General features: G+C 45.3%; 1 long non-coding RNA gene across 1 annotated transcript in view; it reads left to right on the forward strand.

The window, feature by feature from the left end:
- Nucleotides 1-12952, forward strand: part of LOC109512270 (uncharacterized) — a 34956-nt gene that overhangs the window by 13543 nt on the left and 8461 nt on the right. The window contains exon 2 of the long non-coding RNA XR_002167489.1: nt 12236-12308. This is a non-coding gene — a long non-coding RNA (uncharacterized LOC109512270). The remainder of the gene's footprint in view (nt 1-12235; nt 12309-12952) is intronic.

Genomic DNA, 12952 nt, shown 5'->3' on the forward strand with positions numbered 1-12952 from the left:
GCCAAGGGGGCGCTCTCGTCTGCCTCTTTTGTTTGCCACGTCACCCGGGGGAAGATTTGGTGGCAAGACGGAGGAAAAAAAAAAAGGGGTGACTAGGGAGTGTGAGAGAGTTGGGGCGCAAAGCACGGTGGGCGACAGGCGGAGGGACGGGAGGGGGAGGAGTGGTTGCGCCGTGAATGGGCGGCAAACCTCTCCTAATTGGCACTTGACATTTTTTTCTGGAGTGGAACCCGCTTTCCAAACGCTTTGCCGTCGTCCTTGTGCAGAAAAGTGCCTTATGCAAATATGCCTCTATAGTGTTGAGCATCACAATGGTAGGGAGAGGTGAACGCTCGGGCCGGAGGTGTGAACGTTGGCAGCAATGACAAATTTTTTTTCGCCGGAATTTCTACAGTAAAATCTTCACAAGGCTTGTTTTGTTGTGACTGAGAGCGTCTATGTTGTTGACTTTTTCTTGGGATATCGTTCTGTGTGGAAGATATATACAGGAGTCGTTGACGTCAACATTCTGTTGGATGTGAATTCAGTAAATTCAGTTTTAATTCTTTCAGTCCATGGAAAACTACTATCCGAAAAAATATTTCTTCTTCAAAAGGAATCCAAAATTCCTCGTAGAATCCTATTTTTCACTCACCCAAGCACAATTGAAGCTATATTCTCAATGAGTGAACACGAAATCATGGGTGCAGACATGTTTGAGCATGGATGTGACCACTGGTGACTGCTTGATAAAGTAAATATGCACGGGATCTGAACTAGATGATGCTTAGACACTTAGAAATTTTGGCTTCCCCTTCTAAAATTTTAAGTTGTGTGGTCCTAGTGAATATTATCGTACTTTTAGTGTCATTCTAGCCCCTTTCACGCACTCTCAGAAATGTTAACGAAAATCTGCCTTTCACACAATTCTTACACTGTAAAATGCCAAAGTGTAATGTAGGAGCTAAAACGTTCATTTGAGTTGGGGAAACTTTAAAATAAAATTTGTCACATTTATGTCAACAATGGGTGGCCCCGTGGTGTGGAGTTTGCATGTTCTCCCCGGGCCTGCGTGGGTTTTCTCCGGATACTCCGGTTTCCTCCCACATTTGTCCCTAGCTGCATGGATGGCAGGCTGATTGAACACTCTAAATTGTCCCTAGCTGTGGGTGTGAGCATGGATGGTTGTTCGTCTCTGTGTGCCCTGTGATTGGCTGGCAACCGGTTCAGGGTGTCCCCCACCTACTGCCCAAAGACTGCTGGGATAGGCTCCAGCACCCCCCGCAACCCTTGTGAGGATTAAGCGGATCAGAAAATGGATATGTCAACAATGTGAGTCAGCACAACAAAGCAGGCAATGTGTTAGCTTCAAACCATATTTGCGGAGTTGTTTTCACTCAACCCTTTCAGGGACAACGGTTACTACAGTGGACAGTTTCTCATATTTTGACTGACCCAACAATTTTATTTTATGACATACTGTATCAAATAATTGTCTGACAGCGACAATTGCTTTCAATGCATGTGGCCTTGTGCGGCAAGAAATTGGTCCACCGCACTGTGGGGGTCTATGGCTCAAAACCAATACAGTTAACATATTTGGAGCCACGCAGTTAAGGAAAGCGCACCTTTTACTAATCTCTTTGTGCGAGGTCTTGCGCAGTGGTCATACATTGAAGCTCGTGTGACAAGGAGGGGTGCTGTGCCTTTGGACAACACTGAAGCCATTTTCTAAACACTGTTGGTGTCTGAAGAAGAGGAGAAAAGGAGGGTTGTGTTTCAGCAGTTGGGGGGGGGGGGTTATGAATCAGAGGGGCTTATTGAGAAAACTGTCTGGCTGCTCGGACCCGGCAGGATTGAAAAGGAGGCAAAAGGCCGCTTTGTCCCGGGGTGACAAGTGGACTTGCTCTATTGACTGTAAAGTCTACTGCTGGGGGATGTGGAAGGGGACAAGTGAGAGGTGGTGGTGGGGAGGGGGGGGGCACAATGGCTGTTTTTCTACTTGACACTTGGAGAATAAATGCAGAATATAACTAAGATCAACTATAGCGCTAGGCTCACCCACCTCCAGCACCCACCCCAACCCTCGTTTTTACCATTGTTGCTATAAATGTACAGATGCAGAATATTTTCTGGTTTCTACGGTAGTATCAGAGTTCCCTTTGCGATCAGAGATGCCGGCCCAGATCAGTGACATCAACACCCACTTCCACTTTGATCCCTTTCATAAATTCGTAATCGGAAAAAGTCTGAAAAGCCAGCTGTACACAGGCAGTGCGAAAGGAGCAATCCACTACTAGCTTTGTTGTTTTGAACAAATTAACCCCTTTGACATAGACTATTGAAGTTTTTGCACTTTTTGCTTGGTTGCTGTTCCGACTTTTTCACGGTTCCCTGACCATGATTGTGACGACTTCGGAGGTTGGATTTGGAGACCCGTACTGTTCTGTGTGAAAGATACCGACGCTTAATCTCCTGGACTTAATTGCTGGTTGGGTCTGTAGCCTTTTTTCTGCTGCCCATCAAACCTGGAGTCAACCTGCGAATTTGCCAGCTTCTAAGGTAGTATCAGAGGTGTGTCCACAGCTGTGTGAAAGGGGGTAGCAGAAAGCCAGTCTGGGTGTGCCATTCGCTTCTTCCGCTCTGTTGTGGTGGCCCTGACGTAAAAAAAAAAAAACGTGGCTGTGTGAAAGTACACGCAGTTGCTGCTTTTGCCCTGCTACACTTCTTGATGTGCCAATTTTGCTGCAGCTCTGTGTGAAAGCGACTCTCAGGAGCACTTCAATTTTTTTTTTTTTTAGTATTGCACATATTCCCAAAATGTGATTCCAGAGGGATGAATCGCTGCTGCTTGTTGGGACAGCAAAAGTGTCCACGGGCCATCAGAATCGCGGGGTGAGCAGCGGTCTCGGACCCTTTGCTGCCACCAGCAGGGGGCCGCCCTCCATCTTTCAGGGACAGAAAAGAAATCACACCTTCAATCAGCCATCGCGGGCATGCGCCTTGCCGATCTGATTGACCAATTACCGCCGGCCACAGAAGCTAAAGGCTCAGTTTGTTCACCAGGGCTGCTGTCTGCTTGATTACCCCGTTGGACCCCCCCACCCCCACCCAACCTTTGGCCGTTCAGTGAGATCCCATCAGGCATTTCCTTCATGCAAGGCAGCCGTTTCATGGGTCTAATCAAATATTATGGATTCCTACAGAGGCAAAAAAAGAGGTTGCGTGAAAGTTTTAGTGAAAAGGCGAAATTCCACACCCACTTGCTTCATTAATTTTCACACAGCCGCGGTTCCGTCTCCGGTGTGCCTCTGATGCTACCTTGGAAGCTACAAAATGTGCCGGGTTGACTTTAATACTCCATTACATTTCAGTACCTTTCATACAGGACAGAAAAAAAATTACATACTCTCACCTTTTATTATTTATATTTGCAAAGCATAACATTTACCGTTTCAATGTTATTTCATAGTATTGTGAAAATTTGGGACTTTTCTGTAGAATATTCTGCGCATCGCTTTTTTATGTGTGTGTTGGGCGCTAAACATCACACCCCCATTCTGGCTTTCCACTATTCCCTCCCACGCAGCTGTTGTGAAATGTGCAGGTGGACTTAAACGTTCTACTCCATTTCTGTACGTTTCGTGCAGAACAGCAACACGTGTCGAAAATGGGGGAATCCAAACTATTTCTCAGCTTTTGCGTGATCTTAACACCTGACACTTGCTTTTCCTATCCTGTTGTGTTGAGGCGTATATTGACTGTGTGAAAGGGGAAGAGCAGAAAGTCAGGGCAGGTGTGTGTGGTTTAACACCTGAGACACACCTCTCCACTCCTGTCGTGTTGAGAGCAAAAACCATTCACACAGACAAGCAACTCGGACTGTGTGAAAGGGGTTTCTAGGTCAACATGACAGCCAACTTGCCCCTGTTTTTACCTATGTTGTTTTTCTGTGTGAACGAGATCGAGCTAGATGCGGGACGGTGACAGTGTGAGAGGGGAAGAGCAGGAAGCAGGGACTTTTGATGTTAAATTTTTAACACCTGACATTGAATTCTCTCACCCCATTGTGTTGAACGCGAAAGCCATTCACATCTTAAAATGCCTTTATAGGCGGCAAAAAATGGGGTTTTTACGTCAGCCTCAGCTAGTGATGGCCGCTAGCCCCTTTCACACTGACCAACAAAGCCATACTTTTCCCAACTTTTCGTATGTTATTATGAGCTAACCGGCACGCCAAATGACACAACAGCTCGGCAACCCTCAAATCAAACATTTTTTCACGCAGAGAAAGTGGAACGGTTGAAAAGGGGAAGGAAGGAGGGCAACTTGATAAAAATGAGACTTGGATGCCGGCAGGGTGTAAGATGACTTCTAGCAACATGATTAGCCGTTAGCAACTTGTTAAGCGACTTGTCGAAATCCAAACGGGATTCAGGGGTGACTCAGTGCCGGGTGTTTTTTTTTTTTTTTTTTTTTTTGATTAGCGCTGCCCATGTGACTGTCCGTGTGCTAAGCTCCAGCATGCCTCCTCGGGCACGAGGATCACGGGGCGCGGCTTATTAGATTACAAGTGATCCCCTTTCTCAATGCTATACTCAGAAGCGTAGAAGTGACACTTCTGTCGCAGTATTTGGAGGGGAGGGGCATACACAACGTCCCAAAACTCATTTAGTTGCACCTGTGAGAAAGGAAACACACAAAAACAACCTCCAGGTCCCCAGAAAAAAAAAAGAAAAAGTATTTTAAGGGTCTAAAAGCCTCCCCCGAACAACAACAACAACAAAACTAAGTTGTACTCCCTGGAAAAGGTTCCGAATACCAATTTAAAATCAACACTTAATTAGGTGGACACCTCGAAAAGGATGCACAAAAAAGTCTCAATTGTTGGGTGTAAATTTACGTATTTGAGGGTTCTTAACACAGCACCCCAAAACTCACTTTGCAACATCCCCTGCAAGCTAGAAAAAATGAGCTCTCCGATGAAGTCGTACTGATTGACATGAAATTGGGTGTCTGTCATCATCGGATGCACCAAAAGACAAAATATTTTTGGGGTGAAAATATGTCCACTTTGGGGATTCCAAACACAACCCAAAAAGATACACCACCCTAATAAATCTATAAACTAAAATAAATAAATAAATTAATTAATTAATTTCAAAAAAACCTAAAACGACTGCAAAACCAAAAAATAAATAAATAAATAAATAAATCAACTCAAATGAAGCATTTACAAAAAAGAAAAAAACGGATTAAAAAAAATAACTCACAGGTTCAAAGACAAATTTGAATTAACTGAATTTGAAAAACAAAAGTAAAAAAAAAAAAAAAAGTTGAATTAACTATAATGAAAAGTCCAAAACTATTACAACCCTGCCTCTTGGATAAGAGTTGTCTTGTACTGCCAAGTAAATACAAGAGAACCATATACTTGTAAATTATTTTTTAGAAGGCTTTTTTCCCCCCTGACTGATGTGTTCAATGCCGCGCGCTTTTCGCATTTGTGGACCACCGATGTGCAGGACAAAACAAAAACCTGGTACTATACCTCTCGTTGCTCTCCCCCCGAGTCCTTTGGACTTTCTTTTTGTTTTTGTTCTTGCGTAGCGAGGTCCTTTCATGGGTCTTGGTGCCTTTCCAGGAGTGTAATGGGATTCTTGTTACTTTCGGTTATCTAGCTTTATGAAGAATGTACATCACTCATACAGCTAGATAACCAAAGATAACAATCAACCCCGAAGGCTCCACCCATCCTCCCGCTGCCGACTAGCTTGGACCGAGCGGTCGCCGTCCTGTGAGCAGACACAAGCTCCTTCAGTACACATGTCTGCGACCAATCAAACATTCGAATTGTCAACGTCCATCATGCTTCGATAGCCCCAAAACATCCGTTCTGCCAAGTTTGTGACGTCAGCAGGGGCTCTGGCCAGTCAGAAAGCTCAAAAGATTTGACTGGTATCAGAATTTAAAGCCCCTTTCACGCGGCCTATTCAAGCCGTAAATTTTCCACCTTTTACAATGTCTGCCTCGTCAAAATGTAATGGCAAATTTCATTTCAAGGTTTGAAAGAAGTCTCTTTTGACCCTTTCAGACCACACATCAATGCCGTATTCGCCCTTTTTTGCCGGTCAGTTTGAAAGGTAGCCTTGGAGGTAGTCACAAAGGTCTGACAAGTGTATTCACGTGGTAAGTTCCCCCATCTTCATTTATATAGCGCTTTCGCAACAGCCGCACCTGCAACAAAGCGCTTTACAGAACATTTCACATAAAATAAGACGAGAGAACACATAACAAACCGTTGACAACAATACAATTTCAACAACTATTCCAAAGTACGCCTTGTTTGTTGCGGTTATAGATGAAAGAGGAGAGAAACAAAGTCTCCTTTCACCAATGGATTAGAGGGGTCATGATCGCAGCATTTAGGCGTCACACACGTAAAGCCCCTTTCACACTGCCGATAAAAGTTATCCTTTTTAGGGGGTGTTCAATGTCAAATTGACCAATTCATAAATACAATCTGAAGCACCTTCACAATGCCAATCTGTTCTGCGTGAAAGGCACACCATCGTAATTTCATATTTGGATGGTGGTGCCTTGATATACAAGCAGAATTTGTGCCATGACCACACTCAAATCAGGTTTCCCCATTGAAATGAATGGAACTGCCATTTATTTGTTCCAGCCTCCGCCCAAAAACAAACAAAAATTAAAATTGACAGAATTTGTAATGCTTTTTACTGAGGGGAAAAAACTCACTCAATAATGGTGTGGTTTATAATGAGAATGTAAAAAAAATAAATATTTTGTGCGTCATGATTAATCTAATGCACCTCCTTCTGGTGTGCACGACATGGTCCTTGAGGGGCAGTTTAATAAAGTCAAGCAGACACAAACGAAGAATGCTTTCAAAACTACTGTGACTCCGTTTGCTGCTGTAATATTAGTCATTTTTTCACTGAGGAGAAAAAAATAAGACCCTCTTGTCTGTCTTCGTGTGTTACTGCACATTCTGTGTTCAAATATTTGTGGCTTAAAGGTGATAACATATCACCTATGGATGCTACTCATGACCTCATCTGTGGCGTTTTGCATTGTGTGGTAGCCTTAGGATAGCGTAGAGCAAAGTTGTGCAGTTATTTTCAATGCACAGTGTGAAATGATCTTTTGTTTGATGTTTAGTTTGACAGTGAACGTCAACTGCGAGGGCCGTTAAACAGCTTGCCTATCTGCTGCTTGTTGCGAAACAAGGTGTGTTGAGTTGTATGGTATCTCAAATTCAAAGTCAAAACGGCTTGGATCTTGAAGGAGTCACTCACAAGTCGAGTCACTCGTATCTCAAGGCACAACCATGTTCTGTTTGAAAGGTAACAACATGGAGTAGCGTGTGGAAATCACCACCCCCTCCCCCTCCCGACCCCAACCAAATTTCTTAAGGAGTCTCTGAGCACAATTCGGACCATCCCATGTCACTGTGCGAAAAGTACAGAGGCGGAATAGGGGGTCAAACTCAATTCACCCCTTTCACGCTGCCCGTTAAAGATGGCATTATTTAATTTTATTTTTGTTAGGGCAGAATTCAAATTGCAAATTTCCCAACATCAAAGGTAGTATGTGAAAGTACACCTGAAACTTACTTGGGTAATGTTTCCTACTTTGCTGTGTTCAGTGTGAAACACAAATGGTCTGGACACAACCCTTTTTTCGTAAACTGTGTGAACGAGGCTTTAAGCAAAGCAGTGGTGGGTGGGGTGATAGCCGGTTCAAACCAGCCCGCCGCCTGGTGCCCGCCCTCCCCCGTGGCGCGCCCACGTCACTCACCGGGCGAGCCCTGCGGGTGGGTGACATCTTCTAACGCCACCCCCCGCCTGGACCAAAATTTCTTTTTAAATGAAACCAGGATGCTGGCTGTTGGACTACAAAAGAAAGACGCTCTTCATTTCCATTATCTGATGCCAACGCTCAGGTTGGTGCCAAAAGCCACAGGGGGACGGGCGGCAAGGTGGAGGGAGCACGAAGGGGAAAATCCACCAATACACATACAGTGTTACCTTTTTACACACAAAAATAAAAAAACCCACACAAGCAGATGTCGATAATGTAACACACCCAGTGGGGTACATGGCACAGGGGTGCGTCTAATTAAAGCGGCTGTGTGTGCCCACAATCCCCCCCGCCCCCCTTAAGTCACTCCCCTTCTTTGAAAGGGAGGAGATGGAGCTATATATTTGCAGGCGGTGGCATATTCTCCAGTCAACATGGACGCCGTGCCTTGAGCACAGACGCTACTACGTGTTAGCACAGATGCTACTTTGTGTTACCGCAGGTGCTACATGCTAACACAGGAAGATGAAAACAACCGGCATGTGCGACACAATCGACGGGAGGGCACAAGTACGCTTGTAGATGTGAACACACACACAGTGCAAACACAACACACATATATAGAATGTCTCTCACACACACACACACACACACACACACACACACACACACACACACACACACACACACACACACGTATCAAATACAGTACGTATGTATTTAATTATTAACAGCATGTAAAAATGTCATATTGACACTTTATATTGCATCATTTTTACGTTTTTGTCCCCCTCACACTCAGATTACATTTTTTGGTTTGCAAAGGAGGTGATGATAATAAACCTAATAATAAAAATCATAATAATACACCGAGTTATTGACAGTATTCACGATTTGTAATCATTCACTTTTGTCAATATGCTCCTCTTCGCCTTTGTAGCATATTAAAGTCTTTAATATGCTCCAATATTCAACATGCACTTTTATATTTACTGGTCGCTGGGATGTTTTTTTTCCCGCTTTTAAAACATGAAGTACACTTTTATTTTAAATGGCCTGCCTTTATAAATTTAGATTAGATTATCGTATCATTGTCATTTACATACTGTGTTTAACGCACGATTGAACCCTGCTCACGTGTTTGAACGGAATTATTTTGAAGTCGTCAATTATTATTACCAATGTCTAAAAATATATAAAAAATTAAAATACATATTTTAAAAATACAAAATGATATGGTGAATGCGCGCGTGTGTGTGCGTGTGTGTGGTCAATTACCTACACGGCGCGTGCGCGTATCGTCAGGCCTTTGAGTGTGCGCGCGTGGGTGCACGTCTGCAAAGAAAAAGGAGATACAAAATTTTTATTCCGCAAATGGAACGAACACGCATGCTCACGTTTTGCTTTTGAAAATGTTCAAAATGCAGGTGCTCAATTAGTTCTTGTAGAGCACACTCCGTGGAATACAAAGTGAAATGGAGCACAATTTCCACAGAGGTGCACGCACAATTTTTGCACACGTTTATAAACGCCAGCGCTCACTCAACGCGTGCCACGTGTTTCTGCTTTGAAATTTTAATACGAACCATCACAAAATGTAACACAATAAATCAATGTAATTGTGTTTGCGATACGTTCAATTAGAAACTATTGGGCCGTGTGAGTGTGTGTGCGTGTGTGTGTGCGCGCGCGTGCAAGTGTGTGGGTGTGTGTGTGTGTGTGTGTGTGTGTGTGTGTGTGTGTGTGTGTGTGTGTGTGTGTCTCCGCGAAAATCTCACAGCCCCATCATGTGGAACCTTGCATAATCCGTGTTTTCTTCCCTAAATGTTCTGATCCGAACGCGTGCGCGCTGTTGTGTGTACGTGTGTGTGTGTGTGTGTGTGTGTGTGTGTGTGTGTGTGTGTGTGTGTGTGTGTGTGTGTGTGTATACATATATACGTATACAGGCAAAAAACACGCCATTTTTCCCTTCCATGTGAAGCCTCCGCCTGCACTTTTTTTGTCTCGTTATTAATGCGCGTGCACTGCGGCTTTTGCTCGCATAATCCTCCTCATCATCTCGATGTGACTCACGTGGCCGCGCACGGCGTCAACGTGCAGGACTAAAAAAAAATAAAATAAAAAATAAAGTGTGTCTTCGTGTTTGTTCGTGTTAATTGGGGCCTGCTGCTTGCGTGCGCATGCACGACGAGAAATAATGATAATGAAGATGCTAGAAATCACGTCAAATCACGCGCACATGCACGTTGTTTACCGCCACGCGTGCACGTAACAGCAGCAGCAGCAGCAGCAGCAGCAGCAGCGGCGGAACCAACACGTGATCGAGCACTGGCTCCTAAGCGCACATAATATTGTTGAAAATCAGAATTCACGTTGTTTATTTCTATTTGCCTTCTTCAGCGGATGGGGATGGCGCACAATCAAGATGGCATGCAAGCGAGTGCATTTCCCCTCAATTAAAGAACAAAAATATGATTATGAGTCATACAAATTGTACGAATATCAGCAGTGATGTTTGATACTCACGCCGTATCTGGGACCGGAACCGGAACCATCCGAGCGTGTGATGAGGCTCCCGGCTGTACGTGCGTACTGATGGCGAGTGAGCGGCGACTGAGCCGGCGGAGGCTGACGCGCGCGCTCTTGACGGCCGCGCCAAGCCGTGACGTTCGTGCGTGCGTGTGCGTGCGTGTGGCGTCCATCCACTCAGACGCCTGCCGCTGCCTCGTCCTCCAATGGCAGCGGCAGAACCGTTATTTCCCGCCAAACTGGCTCTTCCCCCCCTCGCCAAAAAAATGACCCTCCCTCTTCCATCGCCTTATCATCATTCCCCCCCTCCCCCCGACTCCCCCTGGCGGCTCTCTCGCGCTCTCCATTATTGCGTCACACGTACTGAGAACTTGGACATGGCTGTTCCAAGAACAGACACACACGCGCGCACACACACACACACACTCACACACACACACACACACACAGACACGTATATATAGATATATAGAGATATATATATCTATATATATATATAGATATATATATTAGTCAGACAAGGACACGCCCCTCCCTGACGTCACGCAGGTCACTTCCGGGTAGCTCCCTCCACCCCCCACACCGTGACGCAGCTGATGGATGCCCTAGCTCAGCGGAATTGGAAGATGACTAAAATCTCCATCATTCCATTTTCAAGAGTGTTACTCTTCATTACAGATGCAGGCGAGAGAAACTGAGGACACCCTGAACTCGTCCCCAGTCAGCCATGGGACAAATATAGACAAACAATCACACTTACATTCACATAATACATTCCAAACCGTGTGCAGTTTAGGTTCGTGAATGAGGCTAACATGCATGTTTTTGGAACGCAAGCACTGAACGGACATGCAAATTCCAACCGCGGTCCAGAGATTTGAACCGGGAACCTCTTGGCTGTTGAGGCAAATGTGCTCATCACTATTTCACCGTGCTGGCCTCCCCAGTCATACAGTAATGCTGGATTATGACATTTGAAATGGAGTCAAGCCCAACTGTGTCTACCGTTACCGTATCGCTTGCGTCCATTTTGTAGCACCGTACCATTCGCGTCTGCCATCTTCTTTGTCGTCTTCTTGTCTTTAAATGAGCAGCTCATCAGCAAGCTTTGCAGAAGCCTGCCAACAATCCCCATCGTTTAAATCAGGTGAGATGGAGGAGGGAAATATTTTAAAAAGACTGAATAGGGGCGCCCGAGGACCAGACTTGGGTACCCGTGGTCTAGCCATTTCTTAGTTTGTATTTTTGTCCATTGGTACGTTGTTATGGTCTTGCGAAACGTCATCCGTCGCCGCCCAAGTACTGTTCCAGTCGAAAAATACGACAAAACCAAGAACTCAGAGACTACCCGTATCTTGTTCTTGTCAGCTAGCTTAAACTAAAGATGTAGCGGTTGGTTGCTTGCGAAGGTTTGGCGAGGAAAATATCTCAAGATACATTGGGTGCCGCTATCACAGAAACACATCACAGTCGAGGGGGGAAATGAGCAATTACACAGCCGTCCAATTTACAAAGAGACTCCCGTCGACGTTCTTAGAAAGAACGTACCTGGCACAATTCACAAGATAGTACTCTGCGTTGTTTATATCGTTGTGCTTGTGATAGTTCGGTCTTTACTCGTTTTGCAAGCGGTCAGGTTTTATTTTGTCCTTAGCATCTAGCTTCCCTTTTGACTCCGTTCACCTACTTTAGCTTATACCGAGGGGATTCTTATACTGCTCCAAAAATAGATATTTTGTACCGACACGATTGTCATCGTTGTTTTCTGTTTGTACTTTTTTTATGCTCCCTTCATTGAAAAAAGTCTGGCTTCAGTGTTCTTGTTTGGCTGTCTGCTCTGTGATCCCATATTTACCCTATTTGCACGCTAACATTGTCTGTTTTTCACTTTCTTCTTTAGTGTCTGTTTGCTATGAGAGGGGAGAAGCTGAAAATGACAACGCTTCCCAGAGGAATTTCATCACTCTTTACCGGTAAAGCATTTCATCCCTGTTTGACACCAAGCGGGCCGCGAGCCCCCGTCTCCGGCATGCACGTGCGTGGCGCTCGGTGTGTGCGTGGGATGCATGCGGGAGTCCAGGAATCTGGCATAGAAGGGGGGAGGCCGCGGTGGGATTTGTGGGAAGCGTGCAAATCAGTTTTTAGTGTTAGCGCCGAGCCTGGAGCCGCAGACAAGGGTCCAAAAAGGAGGCGTGCACCGCCCCATTATCATAAGAATCACATGGCGGGGATAAAAATCTCCTTTGAATAAATTACTGCTTCAATAGGAGGCACGACTGCCAAAGAGACAACTTTGTCAGCCCACCCTCCACACACACACACACACACACACACACACACACACACACACACACACACACACACACACACACACACACGACTTGGTTGTCAGGGGTCTCCCTCTCTCTCTCTCTCTCTCTCTCTCTCTCTCTCTCTCTCTCTCTCTGTCTGTCTCTCTCTTTCTCTTTCCTGGAAGCGGCGTAGGCCTCTAAATGGCGTCTCTGTGTGTGCGCGCGCCTTCACCGATGCCAGGCTACCGCGTCCGGCGGGTTAGGCAGGCGGCAGGCCCCGAGCGCCTCTTGGGAAAGACCACCGCTCTGAGGTGCTTAATGGGATA

The sequence above is a fragment of the Hippocampus comes genome, unplaced genomic scaffold (genome assembly GCF_001891065.2).
Source record: "Hippocampus comes isolate QL1 unplaced genomic scaffold, H_comes_QL1_v1.1 scaffold249, whole genome shotgun sequence".
Classification (NCBI taxonomy): domain Eukaryota; kingdom Metazoa; phylum Chordata; class Actinopteri; order Syngnathiformes; family Syngnathidae; genus Hippocampus; species Hippocampus comes.